The 7500-nt window shown below is 49.5% G+C and overlaps 1 non-coding gene across 1 annotated transcript; it reads left to right on the forward strand.

The window, feature by feature from the left end:
* Nucleotides 1-5277: 5277 nt before the first annotated feature.
* Nucleotides 5278-5432, forward strand: LOC143176574 (5.8S ribosomal RNA). The gene has a single exon (XR_013001104.1). It is a non-coding gene; the product is annotated as a 5.8S ribosomal RNA (ribosomal RNA).
* Nucleotides 5433-7500: the final 2068 nt, after the last annotated feature.

The following is a 7500-nucleotide window of genomic DNA, read 5'->3' on the forward strand; positions in this document are numbered from 1 at the left end:
GAATTACCGTCGCTGGCATTGTAAACTCCAGATGACCTTGTGATTCCTTCGTCGGGCACTGGTAAAGGGTGGCGATGATGCGTTCTATAATAGAAATACCCGTCGTAGCGTTTCTTCCGAGTCAACCCGCTCACGAAACTCTCTCTCGTCGTGGAATCCCCGCGTCGGAGAGTAAAACGCGAATTCATACTATGAAAACTTACGTCTCTCGACGATGGGACGATCCACGCGAAGAGTTGTTTACGTGCACGCGTATGGTGCGATTGCGTCGATTCGCTTTTCTGTACGGGGAGAAATAGAACGTTGAGTTGACTTATCGGGTCTTCGTTGGAATTACCGTCGCTGGCATTGTAAACTCCAGATGACCTTGTGATTCCTTCGTCGGGCACTGGTAAAGGGTGGCGATGATGCGTTCTATAATAGAAATACCCGTCGTAGCGTTTCTTCCGAGTCAACCCGCTCACGAAACTCTCTCTCGTCGTGGAATCCCCGCGTCGGAGAGTAAAACGCGAATTAATACTATGAAAACTTACGTCTCTCGACGATGGGACGATCCACGCGAAGAGTTGTTTACGTGCACGCGTATGGTGCGATTGCGTCGATTCGCTTTTCTGTACGGGGAGAAATAGAACGTTGAGTTGACTTATCGGGTCTTCGTTGGAATTACCGTCGCTGGCATTGTAAACTCCAGATGACCTTGTGATTCCTTCGTCGGGCACTGGTAAAGGGTGGCGATGATGCGTTCTATAATAGAAATACCCGTCGTAGCGTTTCTTCCGAGTCAACCCGCTCACGAAACTCTCTCTCTCGTCGTGGAATCCCCGCGTCGGAGAGTAAAACGCCGAAGGCTTACTATGAAACTTACGTCTCTCGACGATGGGACGATCCACGCGAAGAGTTGTTACGTGCACGCGTATGGTGCGATTGCGTCGATTCGCTTTTCTGTACGGGGAGTAATAGAACGTTGAGTTGACTTATCGGGTCTTCGTTGGAATTACCGTCGCTGGCATTGTAAACTCCAGATGACCTTGTGATTCCTTCGTCGGGCACTGGTAAAGGGTGGCGATGATGCGTTCTATAATAGAAATACCCGTCGTAGCGTTTCTTCCGAGTCAACCCGCTCACGAAACTCTCTCTCGTCGTGGAATCCCCGCGTCGGAGAGTAAAACGCGAATTCATAGTATGGAAACTTACGTCTCTCGACGATGGGACGATCCACGCGAAGAGTTGTTACGTGCACGCGTATGGTGCGATTGCGTCGATTCGCTTTTCTGTACGGGGAGCAATAGAACGTTGAGTTGACTTATCGGGTCTTCGTTGGAATTACCGTCGCTGGCATTGTAAACTCCAGATGACCTTGTGATTCCTTCGTCGGGCACTGGTAAAGGGTGGCGATGATGCGTTCTATAATAGAAATACCCGTCGTAGCGTTTCTTCCGAGTCAACCCGCTCACGAAACTCTCTCTCGTCGTGGAATCCCCGCGTCGGAGAGTAAAACGCGAATTCATAGTATGGAAACTTACGTCTCTCGACGATGGGACGATCCACGCGAAGAGTTGTTACGTGCACGCGTATGGTGCGATTGCGTCGATTCGCTTTTCTGTACGGGGAGCAATAGAACGTTGAGTTGACTTATCGGGTCTTCGTTGGAATTACCGTCGCTGGCATTGTAAACTCCAGATGACCTTGTGATTCCTTCGTCGGGCACTGGTAAAGGGTGGCGATGATGCGTTCTATAATAGAAATACCCGTCGTAGCGTTTCTTCCGAGTCAACCCGCTCACGAAACTCTCTCTCGTCGTGGAATCCCCGCGTCGGAGGGTAAAACGCGATATATAATAGTATATGCCAGTGGTTCGCGCGCGTCGTCTCTGAGATACGCGGTCGACAGAGTTCCGAAAACACGTGATGTGCCACGATTTCCGTGCGTCTTACATCTTTCGACGATGGGACGATCCACGCGAAGAGAACGTTCGTGCTTGCGTGAGGTGCAACAGCGTCGATTCGCTTTTCTGTACGGGGAGAAATAGAACGTTGAGTTGACTTATCGGGTCTTCGTTGGAATTACCGTCGCTGGCATTGTAAACTCCAGATGACCTTGTGATTCCTTCGTCGGGCACTGGTAAAGGGTGGCGATGATTCGTTCTATAATAGTAATACCCGTCGTAGCGTTTCGACCGATGTCACCCGCCACGAAAGTCTCTCTCGACGTGGAAACCCCGCGCCGAAGAGTAAACGCGAAGGCTTACCATACGAAAGAAAACGGTATTATACGCCTGTGGTATGTGCGTCTCGGCTCTGTGATACGCGATCGGCAGAGTTACAAAAAAACGTTGATGGGCCACGATTTCCGTGCGTCTTACATCTTTCGACGATGGGACGATCCACGCGAAGAGTAGTTACGTGCTCGCGCGAGGTGCGATAGCGTCGATTCGCTTTTCTGTACGGGGAGAAATAGAACGATGAGTTGACTTATCGGGTCTTCGTTGGAATTACCGTCGCTGGCATTGTGAACTCCAGATGACCTTGTGATTCCTTCGTCGGGCACTGGTAAAGGGTGGCGATGATTCGTTCTATAATAGAAATACCCGTCGTAGCGATTCGGCCGAGTCACCCGCCACGAAACTCTCTCTCGTCGTGGAATCCCCATGTCGGAGAGTAAAACGCGAAGGCTAACTATATATAAGAAATATATAGTATTATTTATGCCTGTGGTTCTCCGTTTGCCCTACTCTCAGATACGCGACTCGGAGAGTTACGAATAATCGTGATGGACCACGATTTCTGTACGTCTTACATCTTTCGACGATGGGACGATCCACGCGAAGAGATCATTCCTGCTTGCGTGAGGTGCGATAGCGCCGATTCGCTTTTCTGTACGGGGAGAAATAGAACGATGAGTTGACTTATCGGGTCTTCGTTGGAATTACCGTCGCTGGCATTGTAAACTCCAGATGACCTTGTGATTCCTTCGTCGGGCACTGGTAAAGGGTGGCGATGATTCGTTCTATAATAGAAATACCCGTCGTAGCGATTCGGCCGTGTCACCCGCCACGAAAATCTCTCTCGTCGTGGAATCCCCGCGTCGTAGAGTAAACGCGAAGGCTTGCTATAGAAGACTATAGTTTATACGCCTGTGGTTCACCGGTTGCCTGCTCTCCGGGGTACGCGATCGCGCAGGAGTTACGGAAGAACTTGATGGGCCACGATCTCCAAGCGGCTATATCTTTCGACGATGGGACGATTCACGCGAAGAGAACGTTCGTGCATGCGTGAGGTGCGATAGCGTTGATTCGCTTGTCTGTACGGGGAGAAATAGAACGATGAGTTGACTTATCGGGTCTTCGTTGGAATTACCGTCGCTGGCATTGTAAACTCCAGATGACCTTGTGATTCCTTCGTCGGGCACTGGTAAAGGGTGGCGATGATTCGTTCTATAATAGAAATACCCGTCGTAGCGTTTCGACCGATGTCACCCGCCACGAAATTCTCTCTCGTCGTGGAATCCCCGCGTCGGAGAGTAACCGCCGAAGGCTTGCTATAGAAGACTATAGTTTATACGCCTGTGGTTCACCGGTTGCCGGCTCTCCGGGGCACGCGATCGCGCGAAGGTTACGGAGGGACGTGAAGCGCCCGAGCAATGAAACGTCCGCAGGAGGAAACGAGCAACCGCCGAACATTGTTTCGCGACGTTTCCATAATGTATTGTCGTTTCGCTCGCATCCCGCTTCTTTCCCCTAGTTTCCTCGACGCGTAGTTTCGCAGCCTTAGTGGACGAATCATTCTCGATTCGAGGAAAGATATGCAGTGGGGCGTGCAATGAGCCCGCCAGAGACCACGATCTCCAATGCGTCTTTACATCTTTCGACGATGGGATGATCCACGCGAAGAGAACGTTCGTGCTTGCGCGAGGTGCGTTAGCGTCGATTCGCTTTTCTGTACGGGGAGAAATAGAACGATGAGTTGACTTATCGGGTCTTCGTTGGAATTACCGTCGCTGGCATTGTAAACTCCAGATGACCTTGTGATTCCTTCGTCGGGCACTGGTAAAGGGTGGCGATGATTCGTTCTATAATAGAAATACCCGTCGTAGCGATTCGGCCGAGTCACCCGCCACGAAACTGTCTCTCTTTCGTCGTGGAAACCCCGCGTCGGAGAGTAAAACGCGCGAAGGCTGTGACTGTAACATATATATATACAGTATACAATGCCTGTGGTTTTTGCGCGTGTCGGCTCTTCGGTATACGCGATCGGCCAGAGTTACGGAGGGACGGTGAAGCGCACGAGAAATTGAAACGGCCGCACGATTGGAACCGAGCAACCGTCGAACATTGTTTCGCGACGTTTCCATAATGCGTTTTCGTTTCGCTCGCATACCGCTTCTTTTCCCCTAGTCTCTGAGACGCGTTTTCGAGCCGTTCTTCTACTATCGATTCTCGTAGAGAGAAGGGACCGGGTAGTCTGGAAGTGGAACCCGCATCTTGCGTGTACCGTACACGGAATTGAGAGGACCGGCCGTGAAGCTCGTTTTAAAGCCGTGCGTCTGACACCCAACTCTTGCGCGCCAATTTCGCGGCAAGAGATAATATGGGACGAATGACCGGCAAAGAGCCAGCTGTGAAGTCTGTTTTTTTAATCGAATCCGTGGACGTGTGTATGCCGTAGCGTCGCTCGTCGTGTTCGTTCATGGTCGTTCCGAGAGAAAGAACGAAAGCGGTAACGAAGGGACCGGCCGTGAAGCTCGTTTTAAAGCCGCGCGTCTGACACCCAACTCTTGCGCGCCAATTTCGCGGCAAGAGATAACATGGGACGAATGACCGGCAAAGAGCCAGCTGTGAAGTCTTTTTTCATTATTTGCTTTCAATCGATCGATCGGTACGATTCGTGCAACGTTTCGCGCGATGCGACGCGAAAACATGCGCGCAACAATAGATGCGTCTGATCGGAAGAACGCGAGGGTCGACTGCACGCGATGGATTCAGTATCGGGTAGGATACAAAATATATCCCCGTCGTTTCCACGCGTGCGAGTCTTCTGCGTCTTTCGCGGGTTTTTGAATGCACTATACGCCCGGAACGTCGAGAAATATATACATATTACTTGAACGTTTTTCGTCTCGAAAGGCTTCGGTGTCGTCTCCAAGGCGACGCCTGAATCTCCTTCGCGCGCTGGTCGGAGATTCAGGTATCAACTTTTATCTTCTCTTTGAAAGAAGAGAGATATTAGGTCGAACAAATGAGAATAAAATTATATATGTGAAATATAAAATTTATACGATTACCCTGAACGGTGGATCACTTGGCTCGTGGGTCGATGAAGAACGCAGCTAATTGCGCGTCAACGTGTGAACTGCAGGACACATGAACATCGACATTTCGAACGCACATTGCGGTCCACGGATACAATTCCTGGACCACGCCTGGCTGAGGGTCGTTTACGTACCATACACTGCTTGCGTAGCTCTGTCAAATCCCCGCAGTCGTTCACCTCTTCGGATCGAACGTTTTTTTACCGAAGGGCGCAAAGAACGTTTCTGAGTCGGGTTAAGAGAAGGATGCTACGTACGAGCGAACGATGGGTGTCTCGTCGGCGTTTGTCGCGGACACGCGAAAATTCTGTGAATTTCACGGACAGTGTACGTTCTAGTTGTTGCAAAACGATCGGAATCGTTTGTATGGACTCGCGTGAGTGTTCGCGGCGTCGTGCGTCGTTCAATTACGACCGCCCGCGGATACCGCTCCACTGCGATATGGATCTGAGCGACAACTTTTTCGGCTGTTCGTGAGATGAACGGTTTCGTGTGTTTAGAAAAATTTTTTTTCCCGCGCTCCCGACGTCACCTGAAATGATGCGTCAGAGGTGAAAGAAAATATTAAGAAGTCGAGAGAGAGAGAGACTACACACGTTTTATTCATATTTTGTATACCGTGCGTGAGACGGATGTGCACGACACGTCGTATGTCGGTATATTACCGACTGGCCCCAGGGAGATTGTTTTCTTCCTCTCTTACGAATGAGATGTACGTTTCGGAGGATCGTCGTTACCGAAACACACGGCAAAACGAGACTTCTCGCAGCAGAACCTTTATACACAATACACATCGACTCTTTTTACCCCGAGAGAGAGAGAAAAGGTGTATTTCTTTTTTTTATTTTTCGAATTCGACGCACGAACGCTTTGACGACTGGAGAAAAACACGGTGTGTGTTAAAATCGTGCGGGACGAGCATGCGTATTCGTAACGGGTCGAATAGTTCTTATTCCCCGTCGTCGCGTGTCCTCGCTGGACCACCACCGTGCGCTTCCGCCACGTTCAGTTGAATTTCGAAATATATATATATAAAAAGAATCACCATATACTCTCTTTCGGGAGGTGTATTTTTATCGGTTTCTGCTATAGAGAAGAGACGGAGATCGTGTTGTGAGGTGTAACGTTTCTGTATCCCCGTTTCGGAGGATCGTCGTTATCGGCGGAACACACGTCAAAACGAGACTTCTCGCAGAACCTTTATACACAATACACATCGACTCTTTTACCCCGAGAGAGAGAAAAGGTGTTTTTCTTTTTTTTTTATTTTTCGAATTCGACGCACGAACGCTTTGACGACTGGAGAAAAACACGGTGTGTGTTAAAATCGTGCGGGACGAGCATGCGTATTCGTAACGGGTCGAATAGTTCTTATTCCCCGTCGTCGCGTGTCCTCGCTGGACCACCACCGTGCGCTTCCGCCACGTTCAGTTGAATTTCGAAATATATATATATAAAAAGAATCACCATATACTCTCTTTCGGGAGGTGTATTTTTATCGGTTTCTGCTATAGAGAAGAGACGGAGATCGTGTTGTGAGGTGTAACGTTTCTGTATCCCCGTTTCGGAGGATCGTCGTTATCGGCGGAACACACGTCAAAACGAGACTTCTCGCAGAACCTTTATACACAATACACATCGACTCTTTTACCCCGAGAGAGAGAAAAGGTGTTTTTCTTTTTTTTTTATTTTTCGAATTCGACGCACGAACGCTTTGACGACTGGAGAAAAACACGGTGTGTGTTAAAATCGTGCGGGACGAGCATGCGTATTCGTAACGGGTCGAATAGTTCTTATTCCCCGTCGTCGCGTGTCCTCGCTGGACCACCACCGTGCGCTTCCGCCACGTTCAGTTGTATTTCGAAATATATATATATATATAAAAAGAATCACCATATACTCTCTTTCGGGAGGTGTATTTTTATCGGTTTCTGCTATAGAGAAGAGACGGACGATCGTGTGTGACACCACGTGGTAACGTTTCCGTATCCCCGTAAAATACGTTTATCTTTTCTCGTAGAAAAGAGAGAGGAAGAGGCAGGAGCTCCTCTTTGGCGAGGCTTTCGAACGTCGCGTCCCGTCCGCCGGAATATAATGATATAAATATATAACCGCCGCCGACTTTGTGCGAAAGCGTTGAAACGAACGCGTCGGTCGCCCCATGGTGTGTGTTTGTCGTGTCTTCTTTTCCTC

The sequence above is a fragment of the Nomia melanderi genome, unplaced genomic scaffold (genome assembly GCF_051020985.1).
Source record: "Nomia melanderi isolate GNS246 unplaced genomic scaffold, iyNomMela1 scaffold0641, whole genome shotgun sequence".
NCBI lineage: Eukaryota > Metazoa > Arthropoda > Insecta > Hymenoptera > Halictidae > Nomia > Nomia melanderi.